General features: G+C 33.5%; 1 long non-coding RNA gene across 1 annotated transcript in view; it reads left to right on the forward strand.

Moving 5' to 3' along the window:
• LOC126824672 (uncharacterized) overlaps positions 1–20,899 on the forward strand; it is a 42,491-nt gene that overhangs the window by 10,640 nt on the left and 10,952 nt on the right. The window lies entirely within an intron of this gene.

Consider the following 20,899-nt stretch of genomic DNA (forward strand, 5'->3'; position numbering starts at 1 on the left):
ACCACCGTGGCTCCCTTCAAAGAATAGAGCTGTACGTCACTTAAAGATACATTATGTAAGATTTAGATAAAGAACTAGCCATTCTTGCTATAATAGTCCGAAGGTAGATGATGTAAAATGAATAATTTGAAAATTTCATTCAAATTACTCTATTGCAAGCGAAGCTATTAGCCTTTGAAGGTTTGACAGACGTGTGCAATAATTTCAACCACCGTACTGGTTGATCGAAGCTAAGTCTCGGTCCTCCATATTTGATTAAATCAAAGTATCGCTGAACCATTCTAATCTATTTAATACCGGAGAAATCTGATGCCATCGAGAGTTGATTAAGGCCTGAATCAGTTAATTAATACTTTAGAAAACATTTCAGGCCTAAAGAAAGACCTGCAATAGGCAGATTTAGCTCTTGCATAATGCATGTTTAACCGACAGGCTTGTGGTGGCCTGGTGATTTGGGGTTGAGTACGGCCTGGACATTTTGACGCTAAAATCACCCTTACCTTGGACTTGCAGTTGACATGTACGTAACTTTCAAGTCGAATTGAAAATAAAAGATATGGAAAATGACAATTATTGTTCCATTAAAAAATTAATCTATTAGAAAATAGAATGGTATATACGAAAAGAAAGGTTGCCAGGCAACGAAACATACGCCCACATCAGCCAAATCGTGCGTGCAGTCGACAAGGGTTGTGAAGTAATGGGGGAATTTACAAGACACTGATATCAATTTCATACCGATCGAATGATAACTTTACTAATCTAAATAATGCATATAAATTTCACACAGATCGGATGACAACTCTTGTCGTTAGAAATTCAATTAAATAGGCTATTTTTGTTTTAATGATCTAAATGATGCATATGAATTTCATACAATTTGGGTGATAACTTTAGTCGTTCAAGCGTTCACAATGTTCAACAAAGTGAAACACGGGCCATAACTCTAAAACTAATTAACGGAAATTGCTGAAATTCAATGGGCTATTTTTGTTAATGATCTAAATGATGCATATGGATTTCATACAGTCGGATGATAACTTTAGTCGTTCAAGTGTTCACAATTTTCAACAAAGTGAAACAATGGCCATAACCATAACTCTAGAAGTAATTAACGGAAATTGCTGCAATTCAATAGACTTATTCGTGTTAGGCCTACTAATCTAAATAATGCATATAAATTTCTTACAGATCGGATGAAAATTCTACTCGTAAGAGTGTTCACAAGGTTCAACAAAGTGAAACAAGGAGCATAACTCTCGGGTTAACTAAGAGAATTTGTTAAAATTAAATAGACTATTTTGTTTTAATGATCTAAATGATGCATATACATTTCATACAGATCGAATGATAACTCTTGCCGATAGAGCGGCCACAAGATTCAACAAAGTGAAACGGGCCATAATTCTAGAAGTAGAAGTTAGTAACGGAAATTACTGAAATGTAATAGGATTCTTCGTTTTACTAATTTAAATAATGCATGTAAATTTAATACAGATCGGATGATAACTATAGTCGTTAGAGCTTTCATAAGATTCTACAAAGTGAAACAAGGAGCATAACTCTAGAAGTAATTAACGGAAATTGTTGAAATTAAATAGGACCCTTCCTCTCACTAATATCTGTCTTCATTACCCAGTCGGAGCAGAACAGTAGGACGTTAAACCCCAGTTCATTTCATTTCGTTTCCTCTCACTAACATAAATTTCAAAATGATCAGATAATAAATGTAGTCACAAGCTTATTCACAAGAACACGGGCGGGCGGAATAAGTCGAAGGCGACAAGTCGACAAGTCGACAAAATCAACCCGCCGACACGACAAAATAACCCGACGATCGTCGCCTTCATTTCGTCGACTTGTCGGGTCAATTCTGTCGACTTGTCGCCTTCTTCACAAGGCGACGATTTAGATTCATTTGAATGGCCACTAACTATGGAAGCGTATAGGGGTCAATAGCGCGATGGATACCTCAATATTAAGTGGGTAATATGTCCACATATTGTGATTGTTCTGATGACTTTATCTCTGAAAAGACAATTTTTACCGAGTTAATTGAGTCAACGCGCCATGTTAGATGTCCCCATTTCGTTTTAAATATGCAAGTTTGCGTTAAGATATTGCTATTCTGAAGCTTTGTCGACATATTTAATTTCGCTGTAGTATACGTCGACATGTTCGCGAAATATCGCCATGCGCTATGTCGACGTGTGCATTTAAAATGAAATGACGACATACAACATAGTGAGTTATACAATTAACTCGCCAAAAATTGTCTTTTAATAGATGAAATCATCAGAACAATCACAATATGTTGACATATTACCAATATTGCGGTATCTATCGCGCTATTGACCCCTATACGCTTCCATAGCTAACAGCCACCATACATTTCCATTTGAGCGTATGAAAACAATACCATTCTGATATGCCGATTATGACGTCATGCTACTCGTACTGAATAACATAATTCCGCATACTTTGACTGAACAAAACCAACAGCTGGGATATTCGGTCAAAATAAGGTCCATGTTATCACCATGGCCCTTCTTACTTGTAAATGTTAGCTGGATTCCTCAGGTATTCAAGCAGAAATTTCGCAAGTTTTTTCCCCCCGATTGTCTAAATTTGTATGCTGAATGGCTAACAGACTCCATAATTACTGAAATGACGTAAGTGAGACCAATAGACTACATACCTACCATTTAACTTGATAAGTGACCACGTGTCACGTTAATGATGAGTTGACACAATGTCAAATAAAGCCCAATAAATACTTATTCTAGATAACTACTCTTCAATTTGTATACGTGTGAAATGACAAGTGCTTTACTTATTCAATACATAACGAACTACCTCTCTTTTCATTGATATAATTGATGCAAAAATACACTCAATCTCTGGCATTTATCTATTCATAAAATGTTCCTTGAATAAAATTATCCGCTTTCTACTAGCGGTCAAGAGTTTATGATAACAAGGTGTAAGTACTTGAACTGTAAGTAAAATCTATTTACAGACATGAAAGTAATAATTACTCCATTAAAATTCAGCAAACTTCTTATTTAGTTATTATCATTATATTGACAAAGTAAAAAAAACACAATTTCTTTATTATTCAAAATATTCGTTTATTTGGGTGTTTTTTGCTAATGTTTGCGTGTCAAAGACATTAATCAAATCATAGACATACTTCAGATTTATGTTGAATCTGAAGAATTTGTCATTTAAAGTAGCTAAGTCTCTAACTCAATATCATTCAAAGTCTTTGACATTGAAAACACGAATTATTTGTCAATTTAAATCAACATTGATATTGTGATCTTACCGGGAAAAGATGGGCTTCTGATATCCGATATTTAAGACAAAATAAACATTTTACCATTGGTACACGAATCGTGTACAATAATGCGTTTTAGAACGAGGCTAGACATATTCCACATATAATGTCAATTGGTGAAATGACGCAATATTCTTATCTGGAGAGCATGCGCAATAAATACTATCGGTGTAGACTGGAATAACCAGACGCTAGAGATTACCATTTGATTGAGACTGCTGGCGTATTTCGCCAAACATAACTGACTAGAAATTATTGATTGTAAATCAGTTTACATACATTCATATTACATTATCATATGCGTTGCGACCCATTTGTGTCCATTTCTAGGTCCCAAATATTAGCGATTTAGCTCCTTTAAGCTAGGCCTATAATCGCTAAACAAATTGTATGTAATTATACTATTTTTTGTATCGTATTTTCTGACATTTAAGAGTATCGTGTAGATTTCGAGTCACTGTAATAGCTTTCTAATTAATTAGGCAATGCGAACCCTGCCGAGGGTTATTTTAAGTACACGTGTCACAGGTCACAATTCTATGGAATACAATTACTGCTTATTACTGAATGATAAAGTCTAGAGAAGCCTATATTTCAAGTCGTAACATCGCTCAGTAATAAACAGTGATTTTATACCATAGAATTGTTACTAGAAATGGGCTTTAACATCCCACTGTTCTGCTCCGACTGGGCTCGTGACGATGTGCATACGCCATACAGTGTGCTATGAGTGAATTTTTTTTCCCTGGCAGCCGCGCTACCTCGTACTCTAAATATCAAATTCAAACAGTAAATGGATCTTTTACGTACATGGCAATGTGTACATGGGACCTATACTTTGTCTCTTGTCAGGCCCGCTGTCCTGCACCATTGACAAGGGGGAACCACGCCGGAAAATCCCGATAATCTTTCTCGGCCAACACCGGGATCGAACACGGGATCTCCAGGTTAACGAGCCAATGTCTTACTCGCGGAGCCACTGCGGCTACATGACCAATCCTGTGTATTAATACTGTGTTTTGATGTGGCAAAATTTATAACAGTCTAAAACCTTTTGATTTAATTCCAAAGCTATCTCTCTTAATATTGTTATATCCCCAAATTCGTTTTGAATCAAATTTGAATATGTGTTCAACTTTTAAATTTCAACGATATAAAATAATAATTTGTTTATAATTTTTGTAACACGTTTGGCCAGGACATCAAGGCTGCTCGTAGTTGCATGATTCATTGCTTCGATATCTATACTTTACAAAACTGATGAAAGTTATTTCAATGTTCCGTCATTTTGGCCGTGTAAACATTGGGAGGATTGAGTTGCTAATAGCAAAACCTTAAAATATCCAAAGTAGGAGTACTTGGTATGTGAACTTCATCAACAAAATAAAATCGACTGGAGCAGAGGGTGCATTTCTGAGAAAATTAAATTAAGTCATTTATTAACCTTGGTTTATATTACACTTGTACCCCTTATGTCACAGAAATCAGTCGACTATTAGTAAGTTCGTTGAGATCATATTGAAGTTCACACCAACATTAATGTACATATTACTATATAATTAACCACTACAACCTGGTTCTAATCACCAGCACTTTAACCTTTCAATAGATCAGTCGGCAGTTTCTTTCACGTATAAATTTCTCACGCTTTTAAAAGGATTCCACTTGGTTAAGACATCAGGGTATATGTATAACGTAAATGTATACATACATAAGCTTACATGACATGTTAAGTTGTCAATAATAAAACATTACATCTTTTAACATAAACAGTTACACTTTAAATAAAACATGTTAAATTAACGTAGATTGTTTTTGGATGTCGAATATCTGAAAATGGGGTTTAACGACCTACAGTTCCGCACCAACTGAAATAAAATGAAATGAAAAGGGGTTTAACGTCCTACTGTCCTGCTCCGACGGGGCTAATGAAGACGGGCATACGCCATACTCTGTGCTATCAGGGAAATTTTGCCCATGCTAAGTCATTTCGGGATTAACACACGGTTCAATTTTATATAAATAATTAGCTTGCGCGTAGGGTCTTTAGCAGTGGGAGGACCCGGGAAAAACCCACGGAGTTGGACAGGGGACCTAACTCCTTGTCATGTACCACCGGGGAATAAAAACTACAGACCTTATGGTTTCACGCGCACTAGACAGCTCGCACCCTTCCCCACCGGGATAATGCAGTAGGAAATAAACCATACAGTGTGCATTGCCCGGACAGCCACGATGGCGCAGTAAATATGACACTGGTTCACTAACGAGGAGGTCCTAAGGTCCTGAGTTACATCCCCAGTGTTCACCGAGGCAGTCCTTGGTGTGGTGGGTGTTTTGCTAGTGGCAACATGCTTACTTCTAGAATGCTTTTTACCGCTTTTATTTATATGAGAAGTTTACATATTTCAATACTTTATTATACATTTGTACCATGACAATTAAATTTGGGACATTCCATAAAACGGTCAATAGGGTCTAATACGCCGGTCAGACGACCACATACAGGTTAATTTAGAAACATCGGCAAACTCTTCTGACAATCGCGAATAAGGATTGTAGATAAAGTAGTGAAATGCGCATACCCTAAACGGAACCGTTCAGAAGGTCAGGTACTGAGCTAGCATTTTTAAACGGGTGTATTTGCCAAGTCTATTTAATCCAGCTTAAGTTGAGCGTCTGAACGACATTTCGCACCAATTCATAAAATAATAATGACGTCTGATTTGTCGCACAAACAAATCAACCTGATATAAATGCATTAGAATACTGGCGAATTCAAAAACAAGAAATGTACTTTTTGTCATGTACTCTATGTTTAGTGGTTTGTGAAACACCAATTTATGTTAAAATAAAACAGAACCGAGAGATATCCTGAAATATGTGGAATTTAATAGAGAGGAGATCTGAGGTCAATTCAAAAGATAATTTTACACTAACCATAAGTTACATGTTTATTTATCTTAGTTTAAGCATGTTTATTTTAGAGAATATGTCATTGAAGAAAAGTCTAAATAACTCTCATTTCATTAATGAACTGGTTGTATAAATCATGTTCAGGAATCTCCAATTAAATATGCTTATAAAACTAAATTTTATAGTTTGATGGATGGAATTCCAAACATTTTCATTTTCAATTTACGTAAATATACATATTAGTATGAAAATTCTGAGAGGGCTTTAAAGTATTAAACACTGGGATAGGAAATACAAAATTTTAAAATAAAAACACATCACCTGCAGATCTCAAATCAAACGGGTTTCGTAACAATAGGAATGTCAATAGTCAACAATCCTTAAATATCAAAAAGCTTCTTTCTTTTATAGTTACACAATTTATACAGATTTCAAAAAGATCAAGTGTCCCTTGTGAAAACCACTGGGGATACATTTTTTTCTAATTCACAGTTTTTGCTTTTGATGCTTATACATCAGAGAAGTTTTTCTTCAGCATTCAAAGAGTAACTTCGTTTCAATAGTTGTCTAACATAACAATACCCCCTCCCTATTTTCTAAACAAGAATGGTACTTGGAATGGTTAATGAAATGAAACTGGAAACTTTGGTTTTAATTTCACAATAAAATGCCAAGAGGTTTATTGGGTTAGGTATTTACATTGATGTGTTGTTGTTAAATAGGTTATAAATGTCATTATCCCGCTTGTTACACGCTAAATATGCGCTTTAATGACTTAACTCAGTTTTTGTCAGTTTAAAGCTAGACTCCCTGCTATTAAACACATGTAATAATTTCAACTATTGGTCCTTAGCACCGTCAGAGGTTCTTGACAGATGACTCCTGTCTTTTGATGCCGTGTTTATTGAAAAAACAGAAAAGATTGTTCATGTGTAAGAACATATGTTAGAAAAAGATGGAAGCAGAAGTTGATAGACGTTTTTTCCCATCGTGTTATTTTAGTGTATTACAAATATCTCTTTTATCACCGCACCTGTTTCCTAACACAATTTTCTAGAATATTTTAATGCCTGGTAAGTGGAACCGACAGGGTCTATTCCAACAAGTGAACGTAAAATAAAGTCGTTATCAGATTTTGTGTTTATTCATATCGTTGCATATTTCTATTAATAGTTATTATTCCAGCAAGTGAATGTAAAATAAATTCGTTATCAGATTTTGTGTTTATGCATATCGTTGCATATTTCTAGTAATATATAGTTATTATTTTAATGTGGTTCCCCGGGGCTTTTTCTACTCTTCCATTGGTAAAACATGCCCAGTTCACTATCCATTAATTTGAAAATATATATATTCCAATGCACATGTTTTTAAAGAGGGCACTGACACTGAAGTCCTGTTGGAATTTGCATTTTGCTAAGGGTAATTCAAGACAATTTGGGGGAAATAATCACTTTTTCTACAGTTTTTAGCACCCTTCTGCAGTTCGTGTCATCACAAATTAACTATCCAAGATATCTTCCCAATTCAGCCATCTAAATCGGTTTACATTGCACAAAGTTACCATAGTAAAAGATGCTTTCAATCACGTCCCCATTTCAACAATCGACATGACGTCATTTATTCATTCTTCATTCTGAGTAAAAAAAAGAAGTTAGATAAGGTAGGAATAATTTTGATATATTTCAGTAGAAAATAATTTCTGATAATTTTTATTCGTTAGCAAGAGCTAAATCTGGCTATTGAAGGTCTTTCTTTAGGCCTGAATGTTATCTAAGTTGTTAATTAGACATTAATACAAGATACATTAGTTAAGAGTTTATAAAGAGTTGGTCATTCTTGCTATAATAATTCAAAAATAGATGATAAAAAAAGAAAATATTGAAAATTTCATTCAAATTACTTCAAGTTATCATTGTTTGTAGTTTTGACAAGAGTGTGTGCACAGTGGTAACCAGGGCTCTGGTATAATCGGGACTTAGCCGCGCTTTCCCATTTTTAAATTAAATTTTTAAATGGCGAACCGTTTTAATCTAGTTAAAATCGCGAGTATCCGATGCCATCGAGAGTCGATTATGGTCTTGTTTTGTCAATAAATTTCTAATTAATAGTTTATATAACATTTCAGGCCTAAAAAAAGACCTGCAATAGGCAGATTTAGCTCTTGCATAGCGTATGTTTAACTTATCTAGAGCATAATCAACTAGCTTGTGGTATTTACTGGATTGGGGTCCGATCTGCTGCTCAACGCTCATTGGTGATTAAATCATAAAAAAGATAATCGAGACAATATTTTATCGTACCGACTTTAGTAATGATGATCGAGGCTAGGCCTAAAATTCAATCGCTAAATTCTAGGTTCAGAGTGGATCAATTTGACTGAAATTGTCAGCAAATTCCCTTTGCATTATCTAGTTTTTAACTATTATAGTGAAAACTGTCAGCTCTTTATCTAATCTCCCATAATGTATCTTTAATAGAGACCCTTCAATATCATATTTCCGAACATTTTTCTCCATTTTTGTGGATTTGGACCAGTGACGTATTGTTATAAAATATCGCGTGGCCGAGAAAAAAATGAGTACACTTCGGAATAATTCACAAAGTATTGTACCTATATCATTAGCATTTCACATGTGGTACAATATCATATTTTTACCAGACTTTATTTATAAATAAATTAAACATACATTATGCAAGAGCTAAATCTGCCTATTGCAGGTCTATCTTAAGCCTGAAATTTTATATAAACTATTAATTAGATATCAATTAACTTATCCAAACCATAACCAACTCTCGATGGCATCTTACGTGTCGGATTTTCACTTGATTGGTATCCGATCTGTTGCTCGACGCTTATTGATGATTAAATCCAAAAATGGATATTCGAGACTATGTTTTTTTGTTTTATCGTACCGACTTTAGTAATGATGAACAAGGCTAGGCTTAAAATTCAAAATCTAATACCTCGGTTCATAGTGGAGCAATTTGACTGAAATTTGTTCATGTGTAAGAACATATGTTAGAAAAAGATGGAAGCAGAAGTTGATAGACGTTTTTTCCCATCGTGTTATTTTAGTGTATTACAAATATCTCTTTTATCACCGCACCTGTTTCCTAACACAATTTTCTAGAATATTTTAATGCCTGGTAAGTGGAACCGACAGGGTCTATTCCAACAAGTGAACGTAAAATAAAGTCGTTATCAGATTTTGTGTTTATTCATATCGTTGCATATTTCTATTAATAGTTATTATTCCAGCAAGTGAATGTAAAATAAATTCGTTATCAGATTTTGTGTTTATGCATATCGTTGCATATTTCTAGTAATATATAGTTATTATTTTAATGTGGTTCCCCGGGGCTTTTTCTACTCTTCCATTGGTAAAACATGCCCAGTTCACTATCCATTAATTTGAAAATATATATATTCCAATGCACATGTTTTTAAAGAGGGCACTGACACTGAAGTCCTGTTGGAATTTGCATTTTGCTAAGGGTAATTCAAGACAATTTGGGGGAAATAATCACTTTTTCTACAGTTTTTAGCACCCTTCTGCAGTTCGTGTCATCACAAATTAACTATCCAAGATATCTTCCCAATTCAGCCATCTAAATCGGTTTACATTGCACAAAGTTACTATAGTAAAAGATGCTTTCAATCACGTCCCCATTTCAACAATCGACATGACGTCATTTATTCATTCTTCATTCTGAGTAAAAAAAAGAAGTTAGATAAGGTAGGAATAATTTTGATATATTTCAGTAGAAAATAATTTCTGATAATTTTTATTCGTTAGCAAGAGCTAAATCTGGCTATTGAAGGTCTTTCTTTAGGCCTGAATGTTATCTAAGTTGTTAATTAGACATTAATACAAGATACATTAGTTAAGAGTTTATAAAGAGTTGGTCATTCTTGCTATAATAATTCAAAAATAGATGATAAAAAAAGAAAATATTGAAAATTTCATTCAAATTACTTCAAGTTATCATTGTTTGTAGTTTTGACAAGAGTGTGTGCACAGTGGTAACCAGGGCTCTGGTATAATCGGGACTTAGCCGCGCTTTCCCATTTTTAAATTAAATTTTTAAATGGCGAACCGTTTTAATCTAGTTAAAATCGCGAGTATCCGATGCCATCGAGAGTCGATTATGGTCTTGTTTTGTCAATAAATTTCTAATTAATAGTTTATATAACATTTCAGGCCTAAAAAAAGACCTGCAATAGGCAGATTTAGCTCTTGCATAGCGTATGTTTAACTTATCTAGAGCATAATCAACTAGCTTGTGGTATTTACTGGATTGGGGTCCGATCTGCTGCTCAACGCTCATTGGTGATTAAATCATAAAAAAGATAATCGAGACAATATTTTATCGTACCGACTTTAGTAATGATGATCGAGGCTAGGCCTAAAATTCAATCGCTAAATTCTAGGTTCAGAGTGGATCAATTTGACTGAAATTGTCAGCAAATTCCCTTTGCATTATCTAGTTTTTAACTATTATAGTGAAAACTGTCAGCTCTTTATCTAATCTCCCATAATGTATCTTTAATAGAGACCCTTCAATATCATATTTCCGAACATTTTTCTCCATTTTTGTGGATTTGGACCAGTGACGTATTGTTATAAAATATCGCGTGGCCGAGAAAAAAATGAGTACACTTCGGAATAATTCACAAAGTATTGTACCTATATCATTAGCATTTCACATGTGGTACAATATCATATTTTTACCAGACTTTATTTATAAATAAATTAAACATACATTATGCAAGAGCTAAATCTGCCTATTGCAGGTCTATCTTAAGCCTGAAATTTTATATAAACTATTAATTAGATATCAATTAACTTATCCAAACCATAACCAACTCTCGATGGCATCTTACGTGTCGGATTTTCACTTGATTGGTATCCGATCTGTTGCTCGACGCTTATTGATGATTAAATCCAAAAATGGATATTCGAGACTATGTTTTTTTGTTTTATCGTACCGACTTTAGTAATGATGAACAAGGCTAGGCTTAAAATTCAAAATCTAATACCTCGGTTCATAGTGGAGCAATTTGACTGAAATTTGTAACATCATCTATTTACGTTATCTATTTTTTTAACAGTCAACTCTTTATCTAATCTCCCACAATGTATATTTAACTCTCCATGATATCTACCCAGTTCAACTATCTATTATTTTACCTTGTTTAACCACCCTATATTTCTACATAAATTAATTATACATTATTTCTACCCAGTTCATCTATCTATTATTTTACCTTAGTTAAGCGTTCTCCATACATAAATTAACTACATAGCATTATTTCTACATAAATTAACTGCATAGCAATATTTCTAGATAAATGAACAATGTATTCTTTCTACATAAATTTAATATTCATTATTTCTACCCTGTTCAGCTGCCAATTATTTCTGCCTATCCGTTATTTCTACATAGTTCAGCTATGATTTCTCTATTATTCTATTATTATGCCTTGGATAACCTTTCTCTGTTTCTAATTGAATCAATAATCCATTATTTCTAGGTAGTTCAACCGTAATTCAGATCTCCGTTATTTCAACTATCCATTATTTCTACATAGTTCAACTTTAATTCAAATCTCGGTTATTTCAATTATCAACTATTTCCTACATAGTTCAACTTTGATTCAGATGTCCATTATTTCTATAATGTTTTTTTTTTCTACCTAACTTTTCCATTGAAAAAACATGTCCACTATCCATTAATTTGAAAATATATATGTTCCATTGGGCATGTTTTTAAAGAGGACACTGACATTAAAGTTCTGTTGGAATTTGCATTTTGCTAAGGGTAAGTCAAGATAATTTTGGGGAAATAGTCACTTTTTCGTCAATTTTTAGCACCCTTCAGTTCGTGTCATCACAAATTAACTATCCAAGACATCTACACAATTCAGCGATCAAAATCTGTTCACATTGCACAAAGTTACCATAGTAAAAGATGCTTTCAATCACGTCCGCTTTTCAACAATCGACATGACGTCATTTATCTGTTCATTTTTCATTGAATAAAAAGAGAAGTCAGATAAGGTGGGAATAATATTTGTTGATTTTAATTTTGACATATTTCAGTGAAAACTAATTTCTGATCATTTTTGTTCGACTGCACAGTTTTTTCTCCATTTTGTGAGGGGGGGGGGGGATTTGGACCTGTGACATATTGTTATAAAATATCGCGTGGCTCAGAAAAAAAACGAGTACACTTTGGAATAATTCATAAAGTATTGTACCTATGTTGTACAATATCATATTTTCCCCAGACTTTATATCTACATAAATTAATTATCCATGATATCTACCCAGTTCAACTATCTATTATTTTACCTTGTTTAACCACCCTCTATATCTACATAAATTAACTATCCATTATATCTACCCAGGTCATCTATCTATTCTACCTTCGTTAACCATTCTCCATTTCTACATAAATTAACTATCCATTATTTCTACATAAATTAACTACATAGCATTATTTCTATATAAATGGGGAGGGGGTGGCCGAATGGTAAGCACGCGCGTGCTGTATCATAAGACCTGTCATTGGGTCAACTGGCGCGTAATTTCAAATCCCCGGTTGTACGTGACAAGGAGTGGGGTCGCCTGTCCAGCCTCGTGGGTTTTCTCCGGGTCCTCCGGTTTCCTCCCACTGCTAAAGACCCCTACGCGCAAGCGAATTATTGAAATAAAATTAAACCATGTTAGTACCGAAATGACCTAGTTTGTTTCGAATCGACGTTAAACCCCATTTCTCTCTATATATATATACAGTAAATAAACAATGTATTATTTTTACATAAATTTACTATCCATTATTTCCACCCAATTCAGCTGCCAATTATTTCCACCTATCCGTTATTTCTAAATAGTTCAGCTATGATTTCTCTATTATTCTATTACCTTAGATAATCATTCTCTATTTCTATATGATTCAATAATCCATTATTTCTATATAGTTCAACCTTAATTCAGATCTCCGTTATTTCAATTATCAATTATTTCTGATTAGTTCAACGTTAATTCAGATGTCCATTATTTCATAGTTATTCAATTCAAATGTCTTGTAATAACTACACGTATTTCTTATTTAGGCATGTTCCGCTTAGACTGAAAAAAAAACCATAACCGATACCGGTACATATATAAGTTCAAATGAGGTTGGGGATTTTTAAATATTATTTTTCATTTTGTTTACTTATGCAAATTTGGAATTACAACGTTTACTGATACATCTTTGTTACAATTTGATCAACATGTTTTAAGTGGTGACGATGGTGTATGTGTTTATCCATCCTGTCAACAAAAGATTACCACTTTATATACCAGTGTTCGTCACATCTGAGCTATATAATAAAACTATTTATAGGAATTATGCCATATCACAGGAAATAGGTCTTTTATGAGTTGCTGTGTAAAATATTTTTCTACGGGATCACAACTCGCGGGTTCCTTTTTTCTTATTGAACCACATTTATTATTTTAAAAAAAAAATTGGCAAAGATTATCCTGGCAATAGATTTTATAACAAATGTTATGGGCCTAAAAATCTCTTTGAATTGAATAATATTGACTTTAGGTATAAGTAGTGACCTTTGTCATGCAAGGACCAGGATATGTTTCCTAGCTACTTTTTCTGATAAGCACTGTCCATTATTCAAGAAGTTCCCATAGTTACCAATTTTGTTGTACATGACAGAAGAAATATTTAACCATAAAAATACCTATATGTAATTAAAGATACATTTTTATGGGAGATTAACTATCAAAGTTAAAAACAAGATAATGTAAAGGTAATTTGCTGAAAAATTCAGACTATGAACCGAGAATTAAGCGATTGAAATTTCGGCCTAGCCTCGATCATCATTACTAAAGTCAGTACGATAAAGTTATGCAGTAAATCGGCTCATAATCCACTAAAGTCCGCAGGCTAGCGATGCCATCTAGAGTTGATTATGGTCTGGATAGGTTAATTAATGTCTAATTAATAATTTTGATGCATAATGTATGTTTAATATTGATAAACATATAAATGTACATATTCATTTAATTTTGACTTTATTAATGAACCTACTTCTTGAATTTTGACTTTATTAAATTTTAACTTTGTTCTGGGCACATACTACTTGAATTTCGACTTTAAGGACACGTATGTCGTAAATTTTGACTTTATTAAGGGCACATACGTCTTAAATATTGATTTAATTTAAGGTCACATGCTTCTTGAATGTTGGCTTTATCTAGGGCTAGTGCTCCTACGGTTAGGACATTTTGTTATTCGAATAGCCGTAGCTATTAACCGGTTAGTAACCGTTAACCGTATGGTATCAATTTTAAACATAAAACAGAGCTTGTCAGGAGGTGCGAGTCATTACTCGTGCGCACGCTATACTCGCTAAAGTAAAAGGCATTACACGCGCAAACATTTCAGGAATTCTTTAATGAAAATTTAAACTATCTAAGGCCGTAGTTATTTATTTACCTGGTTAACCTGTTTCATTTGAAACATTTTTTAATTCAATATATATCTACGATAATATACAAAACAATAGGCACTACTCTGTTTCCCTTCGTACGTGACAGATGGCGATAATATTACAATTAAACAATGTTACTAAGAATAGAATAAAGTAAATTGGAAGACGTCTATTGATTGGACAATAAAGAATTAATTCCTCGCTTGCAAGTAGAATTTTTATGATTGGTTAATTTAACTAAAAACCAAAGTAGAATTCTTGTGAGAAATTACGAGATATGAAACGTGTTGAATGTCGTAGTAACGAATCTAGTATAATGTCATTTTCTATCCTTTATGATTATATTTTGAATGGTGGTTACGTTTTTAAGTAAATAATAAACAAGGTAGAATATAGTTAGAAATGCCGAGAAGTATTTAGATTGGATTAACAAGGTCCGTTGACTTTGCCGTATGACTACGACGAGTGCTATTAATAGTATCATTGTTTAGCAATCGACATCGTAGGACGACTGTTACATTCTAAGATTTTCAAACATCAAATACAAAATGACAACGGGCAAGTTTTGTTATAAAGAGGAATATAACCAGACACAACTCTATGTAATGGGGGACATCTCCGAATAACCGTACCTTTGAATTCGAACCGTTTAACCGTCCAGTTCTAACCGTTTACGGCTATCCGACTAGTCGTAGGAGCACTATCTAGGGCACGTACTGCTTGAATGTTGACTTTATTGAGGTCAATATTTCTGGAATGTTGACTTCATTAAGGTCACATAATTCTTGAATTTTGACTTTATTCGGGACACGTTCTTCTTGAATTTTGACTTTATTCAGGACACATTCTTCTTGAAATTTGACTTAATCGTTTAGAGTTTTTAATCAAGGGAATATATCATGTTTGCTTGTAGTTGTATAAACAGCGAGGTTGTTCACTTGTTTTGAACACGTTTAGTTACAGAAGAACGTGACATATCTATGTATTTATAGAAATTCAGATAAACAATCTGGGTTTTCCCTGTCTTTAAATCAGGTATTCCAAATTTATATCTTTTATGCAAATTAGAAATTTAAAAAAATGTGCATTGACATCAAAAAGTGTTTATTCACGATTCATCCGAGTATAATCTACTGATAATTAACAAGATCTTGGCCTTAAAAGATAATAATTCTTCTTGTATCAATAAACACACCTTCATGGCCCTTGACCTCTTGTTTGTATAGGGATTGGTATATGGGGTTATTTTAATCGTTGATGCAACACTTTATTCAAATTTTCCTTCTTTGCTATTCAGGTTGTTTTTAAGACCGCGAGAGAGTTGCTATTATGTTTTACCAAATCAGACTATAACAGTGACAACGCGAAGAATAGATTCAAGGTGTGTCATGGATTATGGAGAAATAAATTAAAAATAAATTACCCTTTCTCAGGACTTAAAGATATTTTGACATATATTAATTACCATAATTTTTAATTAATATGTGGTTGGGGTTTTATTTTTGGGGTATAGTGGGGGATTATAAGTAGTTATATTCAAATTGGTAACTGAACATAGAAATTGACAGAACAACAAATTTCGGGGTTTTGTTTCTTTGTGTTGTTTTTGTTTTGTTTTCATGACGTCTATAATAGAGAACCTTTTTATATTGAAAAATTGACAAACGTTTTTGCTGTGGGTTATGATTTCTTTTTCACAAAAAGTAGAATAAAATATCATATAAATAATAAAAAGCTAACTACGTCAACTGTTTATAAAAGCAAATTCATGCCACCCTTTTTTCAACCGAATAAAACATGAAAGTAATTGATCTACACATGAATTTATTTAAACGGCATCTTGTGCAGTCTTTGCGTGACTTTGATAAATGACAGATCAAAATGATAAAAAAATATACAATATGTCTTTATATTCGTTTTGCTATCTTATCTCATATTTTCAAAAACCAATATGTCTTATCAGATTGAATGGATAATAATTCATTCATGAATGTGGTTAAAAAGACCCCTGATGTTTCATTTGAAAGTATTGTCTGACTCTAGATAAGAAAATTACAAAACATAACAAATTTACAATCTATGACGACATTCTCTTTTTCGCTATCTATAATTGGATTTTATAAAGATTTCCAAAAAAACAAAATGTGTTACTGTCAATTTGGTGCTATATTATGTCCTCTTTTGCAGTTGTATGATGATTATTTCTTTTTTTTTACGCTTTTTTAAAACTTTTTTCGCATTTCTTTTTATCTTAACATTATTATTCACAGAAAAGGACTGTACCCTGTGTTGGTTCCGAAATGACCTATTTTGTGTCGAGTGGACGATAACTCCAGAAATATCCTTCTTCAAGTATCTTGTTAAAATTATCGTATTTTTAAAAGTACAAAATTGCATAACAAGTAAGACCATTTAATCCATGTTGAAAATAAAAGTGACCGTGGAAATTAAAATTGGACTGGGATATGCATCTTACCAAGAAACGCCTACTTTGTTCGTAATACCCCCGTCAGACCAGGGCATAATCGCATAGGTCGCGGTAAGAACGCGACTTATTTCAAGTTTGTAATTTTTGGGGGACATTTTCTCGCGTTGTGTTCACGTTTTCCGGCGACCTTTCTGGTCGCCGTACGGTCACAGCAGTGCAGTAAGGACGCCACCCCGGCCTGACGGGGGCTTTAGGTTTCAATTTTAAGGGAATTTTATCATAAATGTCAACCCTTAAAAGTCCACGCCTTCAAGTTTTATTCGGAAATCGTATAAAATTTATTTGAAGTTTAGTCTTGTTGATGTGTTACTGCGGTTTTTTTTGTGAATTCTTTCTGAAATTATTTCAATCTTAGATATGATTTTTAGAATATGCGTATCTATAACATTATATTTTCTTGTCGGTCACTTTCTGCAATACTTCGACCAAAAAAACACTCTTGTCGGTCTTTGTCGGTGAGTATTAGAGCCCATTTTAAGCAGTTCATTATACGCTTGGTTCTTTAACATCTGCTTCCACAAAAGTGATATCGCAGACAAAAGCCGTTCACTATTAACTTTGTACTTTTATGTTATTTCTCAGAATAATCCTAGGCGGATAGAGAATCTTGTTGACTTAACGATAATTTAGGTCGCCTTAGATCATAATTTAATTCTGTTTAGGTTATTTTTATCGTTGTGTTTTTCTTTCTATTTTGTTTACGTTAATGGGTTCAATATTTAAATATTGTTAGTGCAAAATGTCATAAAAATATTTCAATAATGTCAATGTTTGTACCACCCAAATTCAACCAGCAGACCGTGGACTATAAAATTATAATTGTGTTTTTATCAAAACGATGAGAATGGCGGAGAGAAAATGAATCTGTAATGAAACTGATAACACCGGGACAAAAATCCTGCACTGTCATGTTGTGAAAGAAATGGATACATACTTCAAACCGACCTGAAAAAAGTAGTAATTATTATCTTGTGAACTATATAAAGGATGTAGCTTCAAATATCATATAATATTCTTTTGTACAAGCGAAATTCCTTTACACCATATCTCCACCCTTCACGTCACCACACGACATATTATAAAGACTTTTTTCCAGGATGGATAACATCTTTTTGTTTATTGTTCCAATGTTACCATATTGTTCATCTCTTATGCATCTTGGGGTATTTGTAAACACACTCCTCTTTGTTCAAATTTTTATCTCGTGCTGGGGTATGTATGTGAATATATCTGAAGCATCTTCGAGTTGTCAATCTCGGCCACAGGGGACTGTTTGTAAGTATGCTAGACTTTCATTAAGACCAGAGGCGTGTCTGTAGCTATTTCTCACGAAAACTGTTATACAGAATCATTTAACGTGGTAACCTCTAGACACTGAAACTTGAATTATATGTATAGGCTCCCCTGTAATTATCATATTTATTCAAAATAATAACCCTTTCTTGTCTTTATAGTTCTATTAATAATACACACATAGGTCTATTTAGTAGGGTAAATAAGCCGTCTCGTCTGTGTAATTATCTCTTATGTATATTTATCGTGGGAACTTTCAATTGGATGAAAACGATATAATATGTAACCTTGGAAAAAAAGCCCAAACTTCCTAAACGTCGACCTAAAGACCCCTACGCGCAAGCGAATTATGGAAATAAAATTGAACCATATGTAAGTCCCGAAATGACCTAGTTTATGTCGAGTGAACGTTAAACCCCATTTCTCTCTTTCTCTCTCTCCCTAAACGTCGATTTAAAAGTGGGTTGTCGTTTAAATTATTTTACAAATTCTAGTACAAGCGGACCACCACAATCTCAAATCAATCCTGAATTTAAATCCATCTGCTTGAAGATGAAGCGGAAACTTAATTGAACTCATTAAAATTCATTATTTCCTTTTCAGAAGCAAGCTTCCTAATCTCCTAATGTTGGACAGCGAACTATATAAATCTGTTGATTTCTTATTTAAAATAGAAAATTAAAGTCTTCTTAGATTTTCAGTTTCCAATATAGCAGGTGTGCCATTGTTAAATTCGCTTTCATGCTAATAGGACAGTAATCTATGTAAATTTATAACTTTTTACATAAGACCTCGAAATTCAACATTTGTTTTGTAACGCAATAGGAGAGACCGATCTTATCCACACATAACAAGTGAATTGCTACAAAGCTGAAATTAAAGTGCTACCTCAGTGAAGGTGTAAATTTGAAACAATTTTACTAAACAATTTATATTAAAGAATTACGCATTGTGGCGGATTTAATCTGTAGAAGAGTGCTATCAGACACGTTTTAGAGCCTATATGAGGAATGTGGAGAGGGTTACCATTGTCTGCATTATTACGCGAACAATGCCTCGGTATTATCAAGTGAAATGGTGGGTATTCTTCCCTTGTAACGACCACCGCTTTGTAAAGAAAGAACAAACACCAACAGTCAGCCAATTTAGATTTTATTTTATAACACAATAACATGAGAATAAGTTAAATAGTCTTCACGGTACCGCATCGGGATAACAACTACCACGTGGTCTAATTAAAACTGTCCAGCAGTCTAAATTAAAGAAAAATATTTAGTTAAGACTCCCTCATTTGTATTCCGTAATTCAGTCGGGATTGACCAAAGTGCAAGTTTGTCGGCGATAGTGTTTATTTTCCTGTGATTAAACTAGAAGATTTAGAGATAGAGAGACGATGAATTATCTGATATTTCGTTAAATAACATGACAATAGTTTATAACAATAAAACTATTAATACGATAATCACTGATTTAATCAGATGTGAAACTGCCTCTGGAACTCGCCACCCGTTCCTCCTCCTCCTCCTTCTTCTTCTTCTTCTTCTCCAAATAGACATTAACTGTAAAAATAAAAAAAAATCTTTAATACTAAAATTTAAGCCCATCAATAAAATGTAATTTTTATTACTCACTACTCCACAATATGTAATGGTTACGCTTCATTTATTACCCCAGTCCTCCCCGGTTTCACAAAACATTCTCAGACTTAAGTTAAAAATTTATTCAAAATTTTTCACCTTATTTTAACTAACATATAGCCCTTTATCAATTTTTTGTTGTTTTAATGTATCAAATACATCAATAAGAAACTATGTGCACAGTTTTGTGTTTCTAGATCAAATATATTTCTCATAAACAGTGATTGAAAGTTGAGTAAATTCTTAACTTAACATCTCACTTCAGTGGGTCAATTGGCATGGTACTCAGTACGACTCGCTTCTGTTTGATCCGTTTACAATAAAAGAAAATTAACCGTGCCGTGCCGTGCCTGGTACCGTGCCTGACACGCTTAAAATTTGTAATGTAAACGGGGTTAATGTCTAAAAAACCGGGGGGGGGGGGGATGCAGAGCTCGTGAATATATAGCTTGGATGTTCGAGACTATTATAATGCACGTTTACACTTTGAAGTCTACAAGACATGTTGTATTAATGAATTAGTAATATTACAAGATCTAGAAATATGCTCATAGTGTCCAAAATCAGATAGTCTTCTCAAAACTTATGTTGTTGAATATCAATTGATAAATATATGGATCTAATAATCATAATTTATAATACATTTATTTTACGATCTTCTCTACCAAATCTAAACAATTCTCCTTTACTAGAGAAGAGGGGAAATTGGGGGTTCTTGT

The sequence above is a fragment of the Patella vulgata genome, chromosome 6 (genome assembly GCF_932274485.2).
Source record: "Patella vulgata chromosome 6, xgPatVulg1.2, whole genome shotgun sequence".
In the NCBI taxonomy this organism is placed as follows: domain Eukaryota; kingdom Metazoa; phylum Mollusca; class Gastropoda; family Patellidae; genus Patella; species Patella vulgata.